General features: G+C 44.4%; 2 long non-coding RNA genes across 2 annotated transcripts; one reads left to right on the top strand and one right to left on the bottom strand.

Annotated features, from left to right (window-relative positions):
- Positions 1 to 7,041: 7,041 nt before the first annotated feature.
- Positions 7,042 to 10,879, top strand: LOC147005892 (uncharacterized). Its single transcript, XR_015045256.1, has 3 exons — positions 7,042 to 7,153; positions 9,380 to 9,420; positions 10,817 to 10,879. It is a non-coding gene; the product is annotated as an uncharacterized LOC147005892 (long non-coding RNA).
- Positions 9,027 to 21,165, bottom strand: LOC110290317 (uncharacterized). Its single transcript, XR_002377417.3, has 7 exons — positions 21,111 to 21,165; positions 19,249 to 19,454; positions 15,394 to 15,596; positions 12,573 to 12,654; positions 12,100 to 12,348; positions 10,789 to 10,872; positions 9,027 to 9,688 (listed from the first exon to the last, which is right to left on the bottom strand). It is a non-coding gene; the product is annotated as an uncharacterized LOC110290317 (long non-coding RNA).
- Positions 21,166 to 23,733: the final 2,568 nt, after the last annotated feature.

Below are 23,733 nucleotides of genomic sequence, written 5' to 3'. Positions count from 1 at the left end.
TCAGCTCAACACACTTGGAGAGAGGGGGAAAGACTGAGTAGTGGGTTCAGCAGGTGGTCACCAAGACGATTACAAGAGGAAGCTAGAGAGCACACTTGCTAACCAGGCAAACATCAAAGGCTTCGGAAGAGAGAAGCTCTGACCAGGAGAGACAGTCTTTAGAAAGAAAGTGGTTTGCAGTGAGGGCCTTGCCAAATTTACCTCAGCAGACCTGAATGCCTTTGCAAAGTGAATGTGGCCATGATATTAAATGAGCCCTATTTTGTGCTGGCCTGGCATCGATGCTGGGAATCAGTCAGTAAACATGACAACCAAAGGCCCCAGATTCATGGGTTTAACTGCGGAAACCAACAATTAATTGTGCAATTAAGTCTTTAATAAGCACGATGAAGAGAAGCTAGGGAAACATCTAACAGCTACCGGGGCATTAGGGAAGTCATACTGGAGCTGGGCACTGGACAGAGGGGCAGGGGGACAGGGTTAGAGTTGGGGCAAAGGGCCATGGGGAGCAGACTGGAGGCAGCATTCCTATGAGTGGCCCACAAAGAGCTGCAGAAGCTGAGGAGGTGGGGGTAAGCCTCTGTGTGTGGCCCTTTCAGAATCTCAGTCATTACTAAGGAGTAAGGCCTGTTTTAAAGGTTGCTCAGAGGGCAAAGCTGCGAAAGGGTCAGAATGAGATAGAACGGATTTGGGAAGGAGGGTCTGAGGCTGCGGAGACTCACTGAGAATCCAGTAAAGAGGCGAGGGTGGAGCTGGTCAGCATGAGATCAGGGAGAAGGAAAGACAGACGAGGGAAGGGGTGAGCACCCCCCCCCCCACCTTGTCCGGCTTTCCTCTGGGATAAAGACCTACAGAGTTCCTGCTAGAGAGTCAGAGTGGGGGTGGAGGTGGGGAAGGCAGTGCAGAAAAGGGCAAGGTCAGAAATGAAAATGACTGGTCAGATGGTTTTGTTTTTGTTTTTTCTTTTCTTTCTTTCTTTCTTTTTCTTTCTTTCTTTCTTTCTTTCTTTCTTTCTTCTTCTTTTTTTTTTTTTTTTTTGGTTTTTCGAGACAGGGTTTCTCTGTGTAGCCCTGGCTGTCCTGGCACTCACTTTGTAGACCAGGCTGGCCTCGAACTCAGAAATCCGCCTGCCTCTGCCTCCCGAGTGCTAGGATTAAAGGCGCGAACCACCATGCCTGGCTGGTTTTGTTTTTTCTTGCTTTTTCCTTTTAATTTATTTCTCTTTTTAAGACTGGGCCTTGAACTCCTCATCTTCCTGCTTTACCTCCCAAGTTCCAAGGTCACATGTCTGTGCCAGCACACCAGGTTCAACATTAGTTCACTTGTAGTTATAATCGCCTTTCCTTCACTCCAGAATCCTTTCTCACACTCTGAACCAAGCCCAAAGTCAGCTGAGAATTTCAAGATTTCAGCCATTTTTTTTTTTTTTTTTTTTGAGACAGGGTTTCTCTGTATAGCCCTGGCTGTCCTGGAACTCACTCTGTAGACCAGGCTGGCCTCGAACTCAGAAATCTGCCTGCCTCTCAGCCATCTTTGTCTAACACACACACACAGACACACACACACACACACACACACACACACACACACGCGCGCACACACACATGCATGCACATACATAGACACACTTTTATTTGGGCTCAGTTTGGTGACATTTTGTTTGTTTTTGTTTCTCTTTTGGGGTGTGGTTTTATTTGTTTTCTTTGTTTGGGTTTTTTTTTTTATTGTATTGTGCTTTTGTTTGTTGAGAAAGAAACTTTAAGTTGGGTGAGTAAGTTGAGGAGGAGGGTCTGGAAGGACTTGGGAAGGGGAGGAATATGATCAAAATATACCTGAATCTTCAAGTTATTTTAAATAGTAGAAAATACAATTAAAAAAGAAGAAGACCGGTGAGATGGCTCAATGGCTTAGAACACTTGCTGCTTCCAAAGAGGACCTGGTTTAGTTCCTAGAACCCACATGGCGGCTCACACCATCTGTAACTCTTGTTCCAAGGAATGCAACCTCTTCTGACCTCCATGGGCACCAGACATATGGACACAGGCAAAACACTCATACACATAATATAAAAGGAAAGAAATCTTTTTTGTATATAATTTAAAGAAAATTCAACCTGGGCTGCCAAATGAGGTCCTTCTTTTTTAAAAAGTATAAACATATACTTTAGCACAGACATCAGTTGCTATGGTGGGTAGCACTTTGTCCTCCAGCCAGGATCTAGATGGGAGACTAAGGAAAGAAATGTTTAGACCTGCCGACTCTTGGAGAAGAAGCTCACAAATTCTCAGAGACAGCCAGCCAGCCACGGGGGTTCATCATCGTTGTTCCCCTAGAGGTACAAGCAAAGGACTAACTGTGCTCACACAGCAGGACAAGATTCATCCTGACTGAGGATACAAGGAACTTCAAACCCTCCCATGCACACTTCGGTCTTCAAAACCCAGCTACCAAGAAGTGAATTAAGAGCGTAAACTGAGAAGCACGTTTATATAGAAGTCAGGTTCCAGACATGTTGTAGGGCAATGGGCTAAACACAGACGTCCTGGTCTCCGGTCGAGCTGAGGTCTGAACCCCCGTAGAACCTGGTAGCGATAATTCACCTGCATGGGACGGTAGACGTTCCCTCATGTCTCCTGGACTCAAGGCTCCTGTCGAAGTTACCGCCCCCACAGCTCCCACAAGAGAAGCATGTGGCTAGTAGTCACGCAGACAATGTCCCAGGCTTCTGACCTTTAGGCTAGACTCCTCTGAGTTACCTAGCAAAGGTAAAATAACAGCCCACCATAAGAGGGGCTGTTTGGCCCCACCTCACTCTCTCCTCATGCTCTCCTCTCTCTCTCTCTCTCCCTCTCGCTCTAGCCTTTCTTTTCTCTCCCTCTTCCCCCTTCTCTCCTCTTGGCCATAGCCTCTCTCTCTCTCTTTTACCTTCTCTCTTTCCCCCTGCCTTTCTACAATAAAGCTCTAAAACCATAGACAGTCTCTGTTCATCAAGGCTCGCAGTGCTTGGACGATGGGATAGGCTTTCTCCTAATGAGCTGTTTCTAATCTCCCGATGGAGGCCTTCCTGTGTTCCAGTAAAGGCCCGGACTAAGGACTCTTCACCTGCGTGGGAACCTCTCTCCCTCTGCCCTCTCTCCCATAACTCCAGGGCTGAGGGTGTCGCCCTGGGGCCCCTGGTATCGGGGGCTGCCTTTGTCCACCACCACCCCCGCCAAGTGGGGTCAGTGGCATAGATGCCCACCCGGGGCTGAATGGAAAGTGTCCAGCAGCCCTCCCGTGTCCGTCTGCCCAGAGCACAGGAGCTCTGACAGGACGTGGGCTATCTCATTCGTCTTTCTTTCCCCTACCCCCTCAACCCCACAACATGTCAGCTTTGAGATGCTGACACTGGGAAGTTACCACCTTTAAGTAACTGGCTGGCACACACAGAGGGGAGAAGATGCCAGTCACCTATCTGACAATAAATCATAGACAAGATCATCTGGCTGCCCCAGCACATATAATCCGGGTAATTACAGTAGCTTGACTTGGCCCAAGTAGAGCAGAACAAAGCCGGGATGCTTTACAGAGCCCGGAGTGGGCAGATTGCAGGAAGCCCTCAGGATGGGGAGAGGATTGCAGTTCTGTGGAGGATTTACGATGAAGCAAGGGAGGTGGCAGTCACCTGGGGAAATTGCAAAATCAGCTCACCTTTGTTTTATCTTTCACAAACTGTCCTGGATCCAGCCTTTAATTAAATTGTAGCAAAAAAATATTCTGGGTTCAACAGCCAGGCCAAGCTATCTGAGCAAGGCCTGGGACAACCAATGTTAATGTCACTCTTCCCTTTAACCTGTTATTGTCGTTACACTTTACTGTAAATACTCTCTCCCACCAAATTACCCCTACACGCGCGCGCGCGCGCGCGCGCGCACACACACACACACACACACACACACACACAGTGTAATGAAACACAAATATAGTGTAATGAAACCTCAAAGTTACACATTTGTACAAGAAAATTATTGATCCACTGGGCAGTGGTGGCACATGCTTTTAATCCCAGCAGAAGCAGGTGGATCTCTGAGTTCAAGGCCAGCCTGGTCTAAAGAGTTCCAGAGTGAGTTCCAGGACAGCCAAGGCTACACAGATAAACCTTGTCTCTAAAAAAGGTGGAGGGGAGATGAGTGCTCCACTTAGGAGTGAGTCGCAAAGTCTGTGTATGTTTGTGTCTGGCTCCATCCTGCTCTTACTTTCTTTTTTTTTTTTTTCAAGCACAAGAATGTGACCTGAAAGCGTATGAGCATCAGCCATGCAGGTGCACCGGGGAAAGCCTCCTCAGTCACTTCTGCCAAGTAGGTGGAGAATCGCTTGTGGGCACCATGCCGCCTTCAGTTAGCTCTCATGAGCGTCGGCCTTTTTTAGTGGACACTGCTTAGACAAGAGCCCCTAAGTGTTGGTCAGGGGCTTGGCCATTGTTATCTGATGATGCATGTCCAACTCTCAAAGCCTGTTTGTTTTTTAATCATAAAAATGAAAGCAATCCAGCCTGTACTTCACACAGTGACACTAAGAATCCAACCAGATGGATATTGGATGGGACCATTCTTTTCTAAGATGCTTATCACAATTCAAAGTAAGTTCTAATATAAATTTTAAATAAAAGTAAATGCTCTTATTAACAATAGTAGCATGTGTTATCAAAGTCTGTTTTCATACAGTCTCACTAAAGAATCTTCAAAGCCTATATACTAAGATCTTAGTATTCTGAAGCTGTCTGATAGACAGGGACACAGGCTGTAATCCTGGGACTCAAGAGGTTGAAGCAGAAGGATCTTAAGTCCAAAACCAGGGTGAGTTATACATGAAGACCCTGTTTCAGATCAAGCAATCAAAGAGCCATTGATCTGGTACAATCAGCAGCAACAAGCAGGAAGAGAGAGACAAGAGGAAAGGGTACTTTGAAGAGAAAAAAATGGAAGAAAAGGAAACTGGCAGACAGATGAGATGGGAGAAGAAAGCACAGGGAACTTGGGGGAGGGTCTGGGAAAGGAGGGGTCGCCTACTGACTGCCGTGTCCTTCCTGCCTCTCTGAGACAGGGTTTCTCTGTGTAGCCCCTTGGCTTTCCTGGAACTCACTCTAAAGACCAGGCTGGCCTCGAACTCAGAAATCCACCTGCCTCTGCCTCCCCAAGTACTGGGATTAAATGCGTGCACCACTACTGCCCGGCCCTGCCTCTCCTTTTTAATTCCAAAAGGGATTGGGGATTTGGTATCATCAACAGTCATGTTTGGTTTTCTTTAAAGATACTGCCTTAAGCCAGTACTAAGCATTTTCAAGCTGTGAGTAATTTATTCAGAGTCTAGCTATCTTATTATTTAGTAAGTTATTATCTTGGGGCTGGAAAGATGGCTCAGTGGTTCAGAGCACTTCCTGAGTTTGTAAAGGACCTGGGCTCAATTCCCAGCACCCTCATGGAGGCTCACAGCCATCTGTAACTCAAGGTTCAGGGCATTTGATGCCCTTTTCTGTCCTCCAATGGTACCAGGCACATCTGTGGTACACGGATATATGTGCAGGCAAAACACTCATACACATAAAAATTATTAGTAGTACTAATTAGTAGTTTTAGTTTTAGTCAAAGTTCATGATCTTTCAGGTTTCCTAATAAAATCAGCTTAGACTCGAACCTTTTGGTCCTTTCTCTTGTTCACAGAGCTTGACTCTCTCACTAGGCAGTGCTCCCTTAGATGCAGAGGGCTTAAACACAATCTCCTATGTAGCTCGCAGAGGAGCTAAGTCAGTACCCAGCGTGCATAACAGCCTGTAGCTCCAAATCCAGGAGATCTGATGACCTCCTTTGGCCTCTGAAGGAACCAGGCGTGAACACAGTGCACAGACATGCATGCAGGTAAAACATCCATATACAGAAGCAGCAAGATATACAAAAGATTTAAGCTTTATCTCCAGCAACGAGAAGGGAAGGGATGGGTGGGGAAGCAAGAACCGAAGGGCCAGAAATACGGTGCTAGAATTGTGAAGCTACATTTTAAATTTTATTATTTTCTACTAATTTACTAGTCACATATTGGTAGTGGATACTATGTTAGACAGCGTAGTTCTAGATGATTCTTTTGGGAGGTTGGATAAGGTGTCACAGGTACTATTTTGACCCTAACCAGAGAAACTTATCCAAGGGGTAATTATGTCTCCAGAATCTCCAGCTTAACGGAGTGATGTTATTTATCAAGACAAAGATGGCTGCTCTGAACAAAGCAGGCAGCCTATACCACTTCAGTGGAAACTCTGTCCAGAGAAGGAGGGAATGGGTCTGTGAGTTCTTGTCAGCACAATCCTAGTCTATCCCTCAAAGTGAACCAAATAAATCCAATTCAATATTTTCTTTTTCATTTTTGTTTGTTTGTTTTGTTTGAGACAGTGTCTCTCTATGGAACACTGGCTGTCCTGAAACTTCCTATGTGGACTGGGCTGACCTTGAACTCACAAGAGATCTGCCTCCCCAGGGCTGGGATTAAAGGCCTGTGCCACCAAGCCCAACCTCCAATTTAATTTTTTTTTTTTTTAATGTTTTCCCAACTGTGTGCTCACTGGGAAAGTTTTGTGTTTCTGTGCCAATTCCTTTTATGGAATACTTCCTGAAATCCCCCAAGATCAAGACCTCGGAAACTTTTTTTTTTTTTTTTTTAACTACTGGAATTAGGAGACCATTGTCCATTGTTCTTTTGCAAGGCCCCTGGGAGCCTTCCAAGAAGTAACTTGCCCTTCTGTTATAAGAAAAGAGAACTAAAGAGAATCTAAAGGCTCTTTGTTGAAAAATTGCCTTTTGACAAGTATGGTTTATCTAAAGGCTCTTTGTTGAAATATCTCTCTCAGATTGTGTTTATTCTGATTGTGTGCTGATAAGTTTCTTTTCAAAAATAGAAATGGGGTAAGAAGCTGACAAGGACCCAACCATTGCCCTCACGCCTTTTGAAATAGTTCTGATTGACAGCGCTCCAGCTTCCTGCTCCTGCTACCCCAGATCCAGTGAACTCATGCGGTGAAGGGGCCACCGTTTGCAGAAGCGGAGAGTCCGGAAGTCTCCTGGGCAGCTTCTGCACGTCTGCTGCCACGTGGAGAGAAAATGACTCACCAAAAGGTCGAAGAATTGTATGTATTTCCTTTGTTATGGAAGACTGAGCAGCCTAGAAAAGAAGCCAGAGGCTGGGCTGCCTGGAGAACAATCTGAGGAGGTCGAGTTAAAGGATTGGGAATTTGGGAAACTGGGGACTTCTTTTTTTTTTTTTTTTTTTTAAGATTTATTTATTTATTATATGTAAGTACACTGTAGCTGTCCTCAGACACTCCAGAAGAGGGTGCCAGATCTCGTTACGGATGGTTGTGAGCCACCATGTGGTTGCTGGGATTTGAACTCTGGACCTTCAGAAGAGCAATCGGGTGCTCTTACCCACTGAGCCATCTCACCAGCCCGGGGACTTCTTTAAAGACAGAATTACTTTCAGACCCTAACAGGTGCTGGGATGAATAACATAGTTGAAGCAATTGCTTCCTAATCTGGAGCCCATTTAAGGGAGTACACTTCCGGACCTTGCCTCAGGTTCCGCTAAACCGAGCCAAGCGGGCTCTGCTGCCTTCCCTCTTTGGAGGCCTTTCTGTTTGCCACTCTCCCCACACCCTCAAACCTACGCAGACTCCTGGGGCCTGGGTTTCCATGACTATACCAGACCCACAGTTGTACATGCTTACTTTCCATCATTCATAGTCTCCTTGCTTTGAAACTGAGTGGACACCGAATCCTCAAGAGTCTACCACTCACTAGAATTCCCGACTCTCAGTTCACTTTTAAAAAATGATTTATTTGCTCTTATGCTCTTGCCTCTCTCTTGCCTTTTACCCCCTTGCTCCCCATTCCCTTCCACCCTCTCTCCACGTGGCTATGGCCAGCCTCTGCTTCTCTACTCTCTCCTCTCTGCCTTTCTCTGCCTCTGCTACCCTCAACTCCCCTCCCCATGCCCTGAATAAACTCTATTCTATACTGAAAAAAGAAAGAAAGAAAGAAAGAAAGAAAGAGAGAAAGAAAGAAAGAAAGAAAGAAAGAAAGAAAGAAAGAAAGAAAGAAAGAAAGAAAATTTATTTGTTCACTTATTTTACATGCATTGGTGTTTTGCCTGCATGTCCATGTGAGGGTGTTGGATCCCCTGGAACAGGAGTTACAGACAGTTGTGAGCTGCCATGTGGGTGCTGGGAATTGAGCCCAGGTCCTCTGGAAGAGCAGCCAGTGCTCTTAACCTCTGAGGCTTCTCTCCAGCCCACCTGATTTCATTTTGTATGCCCCGAAGTTCCTACTCCACAACAGCAGCCCCTGTGCATTCATGTTCCCTGTCTTTCTGTAACAAAGTTATAGAAGCCGAGGACTCCATAGTTTGTGCTGTGGCTATCTAGCCCTAGAGACCTCAGAACAGCTCCATCCTCTACTCTGTTGAACTTGGCTTCCCTTCAAGCAGTATTTACTTAGTGACCACAGTATTCAAGCCAGTCCCAGGGAGAGCTTCAAACAGGACTGCAGCTGAGGTACACACACACACACACACACACACACACACACACAAACACACGCGCGCACGCACGCGAACACACACACTCTCTCTCTCTCACACACACACACACACACACTCTCACACACACACACTCACACACACACACACTCTCTCTCTCTCTCTCACTCACACACACAAAACTATGTGGTCCTTTATATGTTGGTCAGCTTCTCCTGAACAGGAGGCCCATCCTGGAGTGGTTGAAAAGCAAACCTACTGTCACTCTATTGGAGAAAACTAATTTTCTCACTCCCAGAAGGCATCAGTGACAGCTCAATTATTAACCTTTACCCTAGTGGTTAGGTTTTCATTCATTCATTTATCCATTCATTTTAAAACTTATAACAAAATAAAATATAATAAGATAAAACACATCACATTGAAGTTGAACAAGACAAACCAACAGAAAGAAAAGAGCCCAAGAAGATACAAAAGAATCAGAGACCCACTCATTTGCACACTCGGGAATCTCATAAAAGCACTAAACTGGAAGCCGTAATATAAACCCAGAGGACCCAGTATGGACCAGTGCAGGTCCTGTGCTTGCTGCTCAGTCTCTGAGTGCAGATGTACGTTGCTCGTGTTGGTTTAGAGTCTTGTTCTCCTGGTGTCCTCCGTCCCTCTGGCTCTTATCCTCTTTCTGCCTCCTCTTCCTCAGGGTTCCGAGCTCTGACTGGAGGGAGGGATTTGATGGTGACATCCCACACAGGGCTGAGTGTTCTTACTCTCTCTGTAATGTCTGGCTGTGGCTCTCAGCATCTGTTCTCATCTGCTGCAGGGGGAAGCTTCTTTGATGACGGCTGAACAAGACACTGATCTGTGAGTACTGCATATCATCAGAGTCATTTTAACATTGACTTTCTTTTAACCCTAAGTTCCTGGGCTATATAGTCTCAGGTTCCCAGCCATCCATAAAGTGCCAGGTAGGGCTTCCATCTTGTTCTCCAGGCTTTTCAAATGAGCTTTTTTTTTTTTTTTCTTTTTCCTCCTCTTTCCTTTTTTTCTCAAATTAACTTTTAACTAGCCCCTTACTTTTCTCTATTCCAGTTCTGAATACTTCATTCTTCGGACACTCCTTCCCACACCCCTGTCTCAAAAGATAATAAATATATATAAACATATATTTATATGCATGTCTAATTACATGGATACAAATATACATATTATAATTGAGAAGTTCAAATTGTTGATGTCTTTTGAAACACAAATATGTTTAATTTGAATGCTTTTCACTAGAAACTTAGGGGAGTATAGAAGGATTTAAGTTCAGAGGCTGTGCAAGAAACTATATGTCCCAACATTGATATAAACTGTTCAGGGTAGTGCCTGGAATATTAATTTAATGCTATTACTAATAACTTTCCCACCACCTACAACTTCCTGTTATTTTATTTTTCTTCTCTCTTTCTTTTTTCTTGCGATCACAAAGTCGCCTTCTGTCTCTGGTTAATTTTACCTCATGATCCTAACCTCTATCTGTATTCTCTCTCCTCCCTTCTCAACTAGCTCCTCCCTCACCCCTCCAGAGACAGGGTTTCTCTCTGTGGCCCTGGCGGCACTGGAACTCACTCTGTAGACCAGGTTGGCCTCGAACTCAGAGATCTGCCTGCCTCTGCCTCCTGAGTATTGGGATCGAAGGTGTGCGCCACCACAGCCTGGTGCAGCTATCTAGCTTTGTCAAACACCCTCTCCCTGGCCTCATTCTTAACCTTTCGTATGTATTTAGCCATGTTCCTCCAGCATATAAAGAAGTTTAAGAATCCTTCTTAGAAATAAAGCTCTTTCCACACTTCATCTCTCTTGTCCTATCCTGTTAACTGCCATCTGCCTGACATTCAGTTAGATTCCAAGCTTCTCTTTGGGTTGTCTCGAGGACCCCTGGACATTCATTCCCCTTTGCAATGCACTTGTCTGACGTTCCCATAAGCACCCTGAAAGCAAGGGTCGCATCTCTTTGTATTCGTTCCTTGGTATAGTACCTGGCATGGGGAGATATTGTCAAAATGTCTGATGAGTGACTGATAGGAAAAATGAATAATTATCTCCCCCTTACTGGCATAGTATAGAGAACTCTGTAACATACTTGAAATAGTCATAATTGGGTAGTATTGTTTTTATATTTGTCTGTGGAGCTAGAGATTTGAACACACAGCCTTGCCCACGGTAGACAAGCACCTGACCACTGACCTGCATTCCTGCCATCTTGGATTTGAAGGGTGTTCTTGTAAAAATCTGGCAGTGCAGCAGCCAAGAACTGTGAGATAGCTCTCTCTACAAGGAAGACAAAGGAATGGAATGGAATTATCTGAAATCGGTGAGTGTTAAGCTAGGTGTGTATATATAACTTAGGTACTTGGGGGATAATCTTGATTTAAAAAGATTGCCAAGGTCTGGAGCAATTAGACTTGCCTGAGAGTATTACAAAGGATGTGTTAGGAAGAGGACTCCAGCAGGGGTGTGCAGAGTGATTGAAACCACAGGGTCGGGGGAAGGCTAGACTGAGCAGGAACGGGGAGGCTGGAATAGAGCAGAAGCCAAAGCACACACAGAAGGCTTTCGGGTTTGTACTTGAGAGCAGGGGAACACTAGTAGACTTAGTAGATTTGGGGAACTTGACTGTTTGTCGATGCAGCCAATCTAAGAATATATTGAGAATGCTGTTTAAGTAGTTATTGTTCAGAAATTCTGATTGTAAATGGGAAGAATGTGTTCTAGAAGTGAGTTACACCCTGATGTCAAGGCCCAAGTGAGAGGAACAGGGACTGGCTTTAGAACTCAAGGAATGTGGCCCACCATTTAGCCCAATCGTGATGGTGTGCCTCGGTGTGGCTTCCATGTAGAAACTCTTAGGGAACAATTTGAAGTCCAGAAAGGCACACTCTTAATTATTTAGCTGGGGATGTTTTAAGGTCAAGGAACAAGAACAACGGCAGCCTGACCAGCACTAGATGACGGACCTCTCTTGCAAAAGCGGGGCTGACAATCAAGGCAATGATTAATGTCTTGTGCCTATTTGTGCCCTTGGCTTCCTGGTATAATTAATAAAAAATTATTGATGAGCAGATGTGCACACTGAGGATTCACAATAGAAATAATTTTTTATATAAAAGTTTAGATTTGTGATTCTCTTGATCTTTTATGAGATTACTTTTAAAAATAAATAATAAGATAATCGATCCTTTTTTTTTTTTTTTGTAACCACAAATTGCAGTGAGAGCAACTGGCTGAGAACATTCTCTTGGTTGCTTAAGCTTTGTTACAAACATACATGGGTTCTTGGGAATAATGTGTCCTGTATCTGTATTACGTAAAACATTCACTCGTGTAAAAGGTACTAGGGAATATATTAGGTTTTTGTTTTTTTTTTAAATAATCTTTTACTAGAAGAAAAATAGAATGTGACCACACTGTGATTTTTTTTGTACTGCTTGAAGACTTTGCTGGGATACGTGAGCCGTGGAAGCGAAAATAAAGTTACTGGAGCTTTGCCCCACTCACCAAATTTAAGTATGGGTATGTATGTTGTTGGAGCTTCTGGAGCCTTGCTTCATCCACCAAGTGTGTATAGCTATGTATATAGGTAAAAAACACACGTTGATTTGGTAAGCCTGCAGACAATCGCTGATTCCTCTATACATTCCAGGCCATCTTTGCTAAACACAAAGCAGGCTAAATCATGAAAATGTAGAGACATTCATGATTTCTCATGATGAGTTTTTCCTTTTGCTGCTGTTTGCTGCAGGACTTCTGTAGTCAAGGGAGAGAAAATAGAATATGTGTTGGTGCATACCTTTAATCCCAGCACTCAGGAGGCAAAGGCAAATGGTTCTCTGTGAGTTCAATCAAGGCCTGCCTGGTCTACAGAGTGAGTTCCAGGATAGTCAGGGCCACACAAAGAAGCTCTGTCTCAAAACAAACAGACAAACAATAACATAAAAAGATTTCTCGTGTCTTTAAAACATGGTCCCCACCTGTCTTGCCTTGGGCTTGGGACACCTGGCTGCTGTGGCGTAGTCAGTGACAAGGAGGTCCTCACAGGTCCTCAGGCTGTGCCTATGGCATTAGAGAAGGTTAAAAGGAAAGTCAGGAGGCATCCGGAGCCCTGCTGACCAACACAACACAGGGTGCAGGCTGGGAAAGAGGTCCAGAGACCTGCCTTCTGCAGCACAGCATGGGCGGGCTGGAGACACCCAGAGTTCCACCTGCCACCATGCCCAGCAACGCAGCAGGAGGAAGACATCCAGAGACCTTCGGACTGCCAGGCCACACTGTGCTGGTGGGCAAAGATGCCCAGAGACACTTACCTGCCAGTGCAAGGCTCAGGTGGGCTGTAGACACACATGCCATCATTCTATGCACTGTGGGAGGCTGAAGACAGACACAAACCCATCATCTGCTATGTCACGTGTGTGGGCTGGAGGCACCCAGAGACGTACTTACTACCACACTGTATGGACAGAGAGGGTCACTCATAGACCTGTCTGCAGCAGGAACCACTAGTGTGTAAGTGAGTTGTGGACAGATATATGTGTGTGTGTGTGTGTGTGTGTGTGTTTGTGTGTGTGTGAGAGAGAGAGAGAGAGAGAACAGTTTGAGTCTTGTGAAGGGCGATGGAACTGAAGACTTGAGGGTGGAATAGCCTGTTGTGAATAGCCAGTCCCACTGCTTGAGGTCATGATGAAGTCCCTGCCAGTGCTGTTGCTGAGGGCCATGTCTGCGTCTGTGGCTATGCAGGGAGGGGTTGGTATTGATAGGCTCGTATTACCACTAGAGACTATGGGGACGCCCCTGGTCTGGGCAGCCCCCCTGGGATCATGTGGATGACCAGGGGCTACGTAAAACTAGCCCCACCCTCACTCATTGCAGCCCTTTGGAGAGCTGACCCCACCTCACACCTGCAGCAGTTCTCACCTGGCCCAGGGGATGGGTGAGTCAGCCTGGGGGTATGAGTGCAGGAGAGCTGGCCCCACCACTTGTCTGCTCTGAGGTAGAGTGGGTGAGGGGGTGATGTCCTCCTTCCCTCACCCCTTGCTTGCCACCTGCAGTGGTCAGGAGAGCTGGCACGAGGTCATGAGAGTGGGAGAGCTGTCCCTGCCCCTAACTGGAAAGAGACCCTGCACTCCACCTGGGCAGCTGGCCCTGGTGGAGGAGGCACTGGTGAGCCTAGCTAGAACAGTGCTGGAGCGCTTGCTCTGGCTGTACAGATAAGGGAGAGCCGGTGGGCTAACCAGCTCGTGAAGATGTGCAAGTGAAGATGTGCAGACAGAGGGATATACTGTGCGACATACTGTGACACACTACAGCTTCCACAATGAAGTGTTTTCTATGCTTTGTTTTATTGTTGTTTTTTTTTATATTTTTATTACATATTTTCCTCAATTACATTTCCAATGCTATCCTAAAAGTCCCCCATAGCGCCCCCCACTTCCCTACCCACCCATTCCCATTCTTTTGGCCCTGGCATTCCCCTATATTGGGACATATAAAGTTTGCAAGTCCAATGGGCCTCTCTTTCCAGTGATGGCCGACTAGGCCATCTTTCGATACATATGCAGCTAGAGACAAGAGCTCCGGGGTACTGGTTAGTACATCATGTTGTTCCAACAATAGGGTTGCAGATCCCTTTAGCTCCTTGGGTACTTTCTCTAGCTCCTCCATTGGGAGCCCTGTGATCCATCCAATAGCTGACTGTGAACATCCACTCCTGTGTTTGCTAGGCCCCAGCATCGTCTCACAAGAGACAGCTATATTTGGGTCCTTTCAGCAAAATCTTGCTAGTGTATGCAATGGTGTCAGCGTTTAGAAGCTGATTATGGGATGGATCCCTGGGCTTCCCTAACTAATGCAGTCTCCTGTTGTTTTTTTATTTGGGGTGTGGAGAGGTTGTAAGGGCAGAGGGTGGATATGAAGGGATGGAGAGATGAGTGGGACTGGGGTGCTCATAAGGAATCAATAAAAAATTAAAAACAGACAAACAAACAAACCCCACCATAGTCCCCAGCTGGTAGCACTATTTTGAAAGGCTGGAACCTTTGGGGCAGGAGTCATATCTGGTGGAGATGGACTCCTGGTGGCAGGCCATTATATAATATATAGCATATAAATTATATAATATTATATTACATATTACATATCATATATTCTATTCTATATTCTATATTCTAAAGAGGGTTATTATAGCCGACCCCACTTCTGGCCTGAGCAACTCCAGTTTTCAGACATAATGAGATATAAACAAGCTGCCCCAGAGGCCGTGCCTTCCCCATAGTGGTGGTCTATGTGTCCTGAGTCGCAAGCCAAAATAAATGTGTCCTCCCTCGAGTGGCTTCTCTTAGGTACTTTTGAATCCAAGAAAAATAACCAAACACATGTACCATTTTGAATCCTTTTCCTGTGATTCCCCTAAGGTGTGAATTTCAGTTAAGGTGTTAGTCAACCCTTGTATCATTGTGATGTTGACCTATGGGAGGAAATGCATTTTATGGCTCCTGGCCTGAGGGGTTGCAGCGGATGGTCTCTCTCTCTCTCTCTCTCTCTCTCTCTCTCTCTCTCTCTCTCTCTCTCTCTCACATACATACACACACACACACACACACACACACACACACACACACCCGCTGCTGGGGACCTCTGGTGAGATCGGCATGGTGTCAAGATCATGTGACACAGCAATGTTCCTTACCTCATGTTTCTAGGAAGCAGAAAGAAGGGGCGAGGGACAAGGACTCTTCCTGGGGTGCACTCTGGTGGCCCACTTCCCCCGTCAGGCCCTGCCTCCCGCGCTTCCATTACCTCTCAACTCTGCATGCTGATTTTGGAGGTATCAGTTGATTAAGCTATTGGTGGAGACAGAAACCTTATGATCCAGTCACTTCCCCAAAGTCCCAGGTCTGAACGTTGCTTTCCGTGGGAACCAGACCCTCAGTACACAGCCTCTTGTGGGTCTATCTAGCACCCAGACCATAGCGATCACGCATTTCCACAATGGACCCCATCTATGAAAACAGTGAACGTATGCGTGCATGGTGTAGGTAGTCAGCTTTCTGGGCCTACATTTAAAAATAAAGATCATTGGTTAGAATTTCTTTATAGACATTATAAAAAGGCTTTATTACACTGATTTAGCTTAGCATCATCTCCACATGCCAAGAACTTGCTACCGTGCTCTCTATCTAGGACCTTAAAAAAAGATAATTATACCACAACTGACCACTTTTGGTCACCACTTATAGGGGATCATTTAGTGACCACTGTCCTTCACAGGTTCTGCCCTTGACCATCCATATACTGAGCATCTGCAGCACAAGGCTTTCTAATATAAGCCAATGTACTCAAGTACATATATGTTAGTGTCATGGTGGGAACACAGGCACATATGCTACTCCCAGAATTTGTTATTCTACAACATTCGCCCTGGGAGACGGTAATCTAGTCAGGCATCCAAAGGGGCAGATTTCCTCTCCTCCCATTAGAAAGTTCTAGAAAGTTCAGTGTGCTCTCCAGTCTTCTGGGAAACAATCACCTGTGTTTGGGATGTGGTTCACCTCTCAGCTGGGTACCAGAAGTACAATTGCCAAATTCCTGTGTGTGTGTGCGCATGTGTGTGTTGACCCCTGGGAGGGTGTAAAATGACTCTTTCCCAGAGGTCAAATATCAAGAGATTCTGCATATTAAATATTTACATTACAATTCATAACAGTAGCAAATTTACAGTTACAAAGTAGCAAGAAAATAATCTTATGGTGGTGGGGGTGGGGGGTGTCACCACAACATGAGGCACTGTGTTAAAAGGCTGCAGCATTAGGGAGTTTGGGAACCACGGCTTTTAGAGATTATATTGGAGGGTGTTGAGGGTGCCTGCCTGAAATCCTAGCGCTCAGGTAGTGGAAGGAGGAGGATCATGAATTCAAGGCCAACCCCTCTGAGCTGTCCCCACAAGCCATAAAGGGGCTGGTGACATGCCTCAGTGGGTAAGCGTGCTTGCCACGAAGTCTGGTGACCTGAGCCTGAGCCCTAGTACTCACATGATGGAAGGAGAGAACAGACTCTCACAAGTTCTCTATGGACTTCTACACAGGCCTGTGGCATGTACACAGGGACACACACACAAGCATGCACAGTCTATTGTTAAAAAAATTTAAATAACTTTTAAAAAGTAGCAGCAGATATATTAATTAATATCTGATCTGCCAGTTGGTACTTTATGGAGGATTAGTTATATTATTTCTTTAAATGCTTTTGTGCATCAAAATGAAGACAAATTGTAGCTTCCTTTAAAAAAAAAGATTTATTTATTATTATTCATTAGTACACTGTAGCTGTCTTCAGATGCACCAGAAGAGGGTGTCAGATTTCATTATGGGTGGTTGTGAGCCACCATGTGGTTGCTGGGATTTGAAGTCAGGACCTTTGGAAGAGCAATCAATGCTCTCAACCGCTGAGCCATCTCACCAGCCCAAATTGTGGCTTCCGTAATAGTCTTTCTAGCATTAAGTATTAGATATATCCTCTTACTATTTTTTCTTTAGGAAGTTTTATCTTCCAAGTTATAAACAGATTTTTTTTTTATTTTCAAAAAATTTTGCTAATAAATTTAATTAAAATTTAAATTAATTCATTAGAAATACAATATACTACTACTAATAATAATAATAAACTAGAATGACAAATGGACAAACGACAGCATATGTTCAGAAGTACTTTTATAACATGAGGCCCATGTCTGGACTTGCTGTCCTGATTCGGGTTCCCAAGGCTGAGTGAGATGACATGCCAGCTCCACAGAGCCTGAGGACCTTCTGTTAACTCAGAGCAGCATTTTAACATGTGTTATTTTGTTGACAGTAACATTAAGCCAAAAGGCGAACAAGGATGGAGAGCTCTACTTACAAAGTAAATAAGCTAAATTCAAAGTTTCAAAAGTGAAAGTGAGTTTCACGAGATGTAGAAAGCACCAACCCCTACTCCTTCCCCTGCCCCCCTCCCAGATCACAGACATGTGCCACCATGCCTGGGGCTGCAGAGCTGATTGTTCAACTGAACTGAGGACTTCGTGTATGTCAGTCAAACACTCTACCAACGGAGCTACATGTCCCACCCTTAGTTGTTTGTTTCTAAGATTTATTTTTATTTTTTGTGCGGTTATTTTGCCTGCGTGTACGCCTGCGTGTACGCCTGCACATTGTGTGCATGCAGTGCCTGCATAGGCCAGAAGAGGGCATCAGATCTTCTGGAGGCGGAGTTACTGATAGCTGTGAGCTGCTACTTGTGTGCTGGGAATTGAACTGAGGACCTCTGGAAGAGCAGCCAGAGCTCTAAACTGCTGAGCCATCTCTCCAGCCTGTAGTTTTAGCCAAGGCTTTAAAATAAAAGCTACAAAATAGATTTAATTTACAGTTATTTCTTTAGGAGGAGGTTATTCAGGCCTGTGAGTCATGCAGCATGATTAACAACGTTTACTAATTAAATACACATAGCATTCATTTGTATACTACTGGGGTTTTGTACTGAACTTCATCAAAATCAATTACTTACCATACCAAATTATTTTATATAAAATTTTAGATTAAACAGTTTCTGCCTTAGAACCCATTAAAAAGAATTACCTTGTACATGGTCAATTGCATTATTTTCTCCTGCCTGCTCAAGAATGTGTGTGAGATTTCCCCTTTGCCTATTTAGACTGTGTAGCTGAGGAATGTTTTTCTGTTGGCCTTGTGTTTACTTTAGATTCTTATATCTTCCTTATTTAGCTTTCTCTTATTTTATTCCTATAAAACAAAGACCAGCCTTCACGTTACTCAAAGGTAAACTGGCTTGATACCAATTCTTCTTTTGATTACCTTCATTACTATAGCTTTAACTGTTTGTCTTTGAGACGCCTTGGCCACTTGCCACCACCAAACGTCAAATTTTTTACAGACCTTTTACTTACGGATGTACTGTCTCCTGTCCTGTATGTGTTACCACACGAGAGCAGCTGTCAGACGTCAGTGTTCACCAAAGTGATCTGGGCTAGTTCTTTGAACACGGATTTTGATTTAGTGGATCTGGGATGAAGCCGGAGAACTAATATTTCTTCCTGTGTGCGAGCACCTGTGTAAGCACGCGTGGGGCCAGATGCTGCCCCTGGGTGGTCTCAATTGTTCTTCACTTTATTTTTTTTTTTTTGAGAGATGGCGTCATCTCACTGATGGTAGCCCTTACGGATTTGACTAGCCTCACTGGTTGGTCAGTGAGCCTCAGGAGTCCTCCTGTCTCTCTGAGATTTCAGGTATTACCTCTGAAGCTGCCTTGTGCATGGATATGGGGAGCTGAGCTCAGGCCACCGCAAGCTCTGAAAGACAAAGCCACCTGTCCTGCCCCAGCAGAATTTATGATTCAAACAAATTCCTAAAACTGCCGACGCTTCCTTCTGCTCCACGCATCGTCTTCAGGCAACAAGTCTTGGGGAACTTTTAAAATAGTACCGACATTGGGGTTCTGCTATCCAGATATTCGAATGTAATAGGTATTAGGTATGGCCTTGTTATTTGAAAATATTTCCCTTGCTATTCAACCAGTATTGGAAAAATGAGATAAAACAACAAAACAAAGCAGTCAGTCAGCGTCAGCATGCCTCTGGCCTGCCTCCCTGCCCCTTCTTACCTCTTCCTGAGCGTTCTGCCTTCTGGCAACTGTGATAGCTCATCCGGTACAGGGCCTCCTGGCCAAGCCGGACTTACTTGAGTTTGACCCCTGGGACTCACTGGGCCCTACACGGTAGAGAACTGGCGACTGAAGTTTGCCTCTGAGTTCCACGGTGTTGTTTTCTGACTTCTAGATGCAGCGTAGCAACCACCCCTCACGCACCCCTAGAAATACAACGCATGGGATTTTAAATTGTGTTTTAAAAACTCCTTCTATTGACACTTATTTATTCAGAACCTCTAATGGGAAAGGCATTGTGCAAAAATCAAGGAACTGGGGTGATAAAGGTAAGGATCTCTTCTTTAGGAATTTACTGTAGCGCAGAGGAGACACACCCGTCCACGTAAGCAGAGGCAATATAATAAACGGTAAAGCCCACGTGAGCCACGTGTTTGAAAAAAAATGAGCCAGATGACATATTATTAAAAATACCAAAAGAAGAAGTGATGTACGGATGAGGAAGCATAATGGGGGAGTGCTCTCTACATAATGCAGTGCTGGAATGGAATATTTATATTAGAGTGCAGTACAGGAAAATCTTGAAAGGCACTTTGGGGCCAAATCCCAACAGACAATGGTAAAAGCATTGGATGGTATTTTGTTTTGTTTCTTACATCAATAGAGCAATGATGTGCGCAGAGAAGCACTATGGGGTTCGGTACGGCAGGAACTGGTAGGATGGATGGGAAGAGAAAAACATTTAAGAACCTTCTTTTGATACCAGAGAGACCTCCCTGAACTCTGAGTAATTATAAAACTGAGACTTTGAATGACAAGGGAAAGGGTTTAACTGGGATGATGGCATTTGATGTCATAATCTGTAGGGGTATTTTAAAATATTAATTTTAAACATCTTTGGGAACCCCTGGACTCAACCTGCCTTTGGCTAGAACTTGGAAGGAAAGACACATAGCTTGTTCTAGATGTAGGCTGTTCCATTTGGCCTTCCCTGCTGGGCCCTATTTTTAGGTGCCCCATGCTCTCAGGATATCTCTGTTTTGGCCCATCAAAATCTGCTGTTAAGAAACTGTCCCACGCCAACCATTTATTTTCTGGTGAGATATAGCCCAGCAGTGGTCTTTGAAGCTGCTATGATATGTTTACACAAAATGAGATTTATTTCCCACCCTCCTATGGCTGCCCTCTCGCTGACATATCCCAACCATACAGAACAAACATCTATCAGTAGCGAACGCCAAGCCAGTCTGTGGGAGTTCTTCAAAGATAAACACAGGGGAAAGGAATTGGACCCACAGCTATGATCAGCAGCAATGTCTTTTCCTGGGGAAAAAACTGTCTATGCATTAACCTAGAAAGAAAACCTTCATCATTTGGTGTATAAACATAATAAGCCACAAATAATGAGTCAGGAGAGAGGTGACGTTGTTCCTAGTTAATTCTTATAGGATTAAGAAATTATGTTTTATCTTTGCTGGGAATAAGTGTTTTATTAAAAAAAAAAAACTAAACAAAACACAACTCCTTTGAAGAGATACCAATGAATTATCCTGACAAGAAGAAAATAGCTGACAACACTAATTCCATATGTTCTGATAACATCAAAGGGACTCAGAAAAGTCCAGAATTTTGGGCCACTGAGAGTGCTGTTGGCTTGGGAGGAGGTATGATTGATAACGACTATTGCACTCAGAAGGAATGGTCATATGCATCAAATTCTTCCCACTAAACAGAATCAATTTATTATCCCATTGATTGTAGAAACGAATGATTACATTTCTCCTTTAGCAATAAATAAAATCGCTATGGACAATTTCTCCCTCAGTAGCTGTTATGAAATTAAAGAGAAGCCACTCACTCACCTGGCCCCTTTCTTCCTTCTTGGGCCTCCGCAATCATTCTTCAGTTTGCGTACTTGACCACATTTCTGGCTACTGCTGAGCATGGATCTGTTTTGATGAGATGATATCTACTTGTCAGAAAACTGTGCTTTCTTATCACGACCTGATCCATATCCCTGATGAGTACATGGGGTTCTCTCGGTAGGCTGGAAGTTATATCCACTCTTTGAAGACTCACCCACATCAATTACTGTGAAGTTATTGTATTGAGGTAGGAAGCAAGAGCAGATTTGCTCAGTGCTGATGTCTTGCATTTTCAAAGCATGGTGGGAAACCTAAAAATAACCTTTCAAAATCATGAGTAGTGGGGGCCGGGGAGATGGCTCAGTGGTTGAAAGCAGCAGTTTCTCTTCCAGAGGACCCGATTCAGTTCTCAGAACCAACATGATAGCTCACAAATATAATCCCAGTCCCAGGAGACCAGGTTGGCTTCAAACTCACAGAGATCTGCCTGCCCTCTGCCCCTGAGTGTCAAGATTAAAGATGTGTGCCATACATATCCGGCTATTTTTTTTTTAACTTGAAATTTTAGGTTTGTTGCTGTCAGGAACCATATGCTGTATTTCTCTTCTGTGCCACCACAGTTCCTTGATCAGGGTGGTCAAATTTCTAAGTCAACCCAGAGCTGAAGTAGAGCAGCTGTTGTCAAGGCAGACAGGGGTGGGGTTAGAAGCCAGGAGCTTGGCTTGGGCAAGGCACACAGAACTCCATCTGAGAATGATACTGGGGAAACAGAATTTAGTAGCCACTGCTATTGCTGTTCTCTATAGCTAAGGATGCAGGTAGGTCAGGAAGCCTCTGAATGAGTGTTTGATAGTGCATCTCTGTTCTTGAACACAGAGATTTGTAGCATTAAAAAAAAACCCTTTTTAAAGTTTCTCTTCAGAACTCTTTTCATACATGTTATCTCTAGTGCTTTGGGGTGTCACTGTTTTCTTTTCATCCTCTAGGTGGTCGCCAGCCTCTAAAACTTAGTAATTGGCAACCCATACTTCCTGGTGTTCACAGCCTTTGTTGTATTGTTCTACAGTGTATGATCTATAGGATTAATCAGGATGGGGTCGTGTCACTTCCTGTACCAGATTACAGATGAGGCAGGTTCTATCATGGACACTCTCACTCGGGTGCCTTCTTAACTGCCTTTCCTCGCTCATTTCTCTCTGTCCAATCACTTTATGGGAAAACACCAGCCTTGTCCCTGAGACACTCAGGCAGCCTCTGCAGAGACCCTTGTAGCAAGGGTAGTTGTGGGTTGGCTCAGTGTGGCTGCAACTTCTTAAGAGATTGTGAATCAGCCCCGGCCCCCTAGCTACTCCTGTCTCCATCAGCCCCCAAAACGAATCTTAAGAAATGGTTGTCAAATGTGGCAATCCTGCTGTTTTAAGCTGCCACGTTTTGCAGGACTTTGTTAGCCAATGTATACAACTGCAATGAAACATGAAATACTGTCTTTCTGGTTAGGATGAAGAAATACCTTTCTTCTTTCTCTGTAGGCGTCGGTTGCTCGCAGTGCTTTGTCAAGATGTTTTGCCAAACTGTGGGTAGTAGTTGGTCAGCTATCCTTGTTCTCTCAGAGTTTAATGTTTAAGGGGAAGCCATGCTTATTCACCTTAGTTCATTCCTGGATCTGACCTTGGAATCAACACAACTGATAGTGGTTAAATAGTAAGTAGGATATGTGTGTGTGTGTGTGTATATATATATATATATATATATATATATATATATATAAAACACTTTTTTTCATCTTTTACAAAAACATGGGGAGGCATTAGTCCCTATAATACTGAAGAACCATGGCATTAAAGTTCATGACTAGTCCATGCCACAGAATGGATCCTTTTATATTGCTGGGGTGGCACCAATAACAGATTTGATATCTAAGTAATAGGATTTGCCGAGCACAGGGACATTTTACTCCTCCTTTACCCTTGATAATCTTTTCTAGATTTTTCACAATAGGAATTGATTTTAAAATAGCAATAAAAGTACGGGCTAAATGGAAAATTCAAGTATAATCATAAATTATTTAGTGTGTGTGTGTGTGTGTGTGTGTGTGTGTGTGTGTGTGTGTGTCTACCTATGGAGGTTAGGGAGGGACTTGTGGGAGTTCTTTCCACCACATGGGCCCTAGGTATGGAACTAAGGTCATTCAGCTTGGTGGCAGGTGACTGATGAAGCCATCCTGCCTGCCTCCTAGATCTTAGATATAATCCTAAAGTTTGAAATAGATACAAGAGAGGTATGTGCACCCCTATGCTCATACACTCAGGACCCCACTTTTACATGGCCAGCCTTGTTTTATTCACGTCTATAATCCATTTTTGTTCCATGCATTCCTCCTGCATTGGCTTAACCATATGCCAGTCCGAATCATCATATTCTTCCATAGGACAAGGTATTATTTGTGTGTGTGCATATGTACCGTGTACAGTGTGTATGAGGAATGTAAGTGTGGGCACACATGCCATGACCCATGTGTGGGGGTCAGATGCCAACCTCTGGAGCATGTCTTTGCCATCTTCCTTATTCGAGTGATCTCTTATTGATCACTACTGTGCACGCTCTTGCACATAGGTGGCCC

This window comes from Mus caroli, unplaced genomic scaffold, assembly GCF_978045245.1.
Source record: "Mus caroli unplaced genomic scaffold, Mus_caroli_1 scaffold_2, whole genome shotgun sequence".
Taxonomy (NCBI): Eukaryota; Metazoa; Chordata; class Mammalia; order Rodentia; family Muridae; genus Mus; species Mus caroli.
This window is presented reverse-complemented; position numbering and strand designations above follow the sequence as displayed.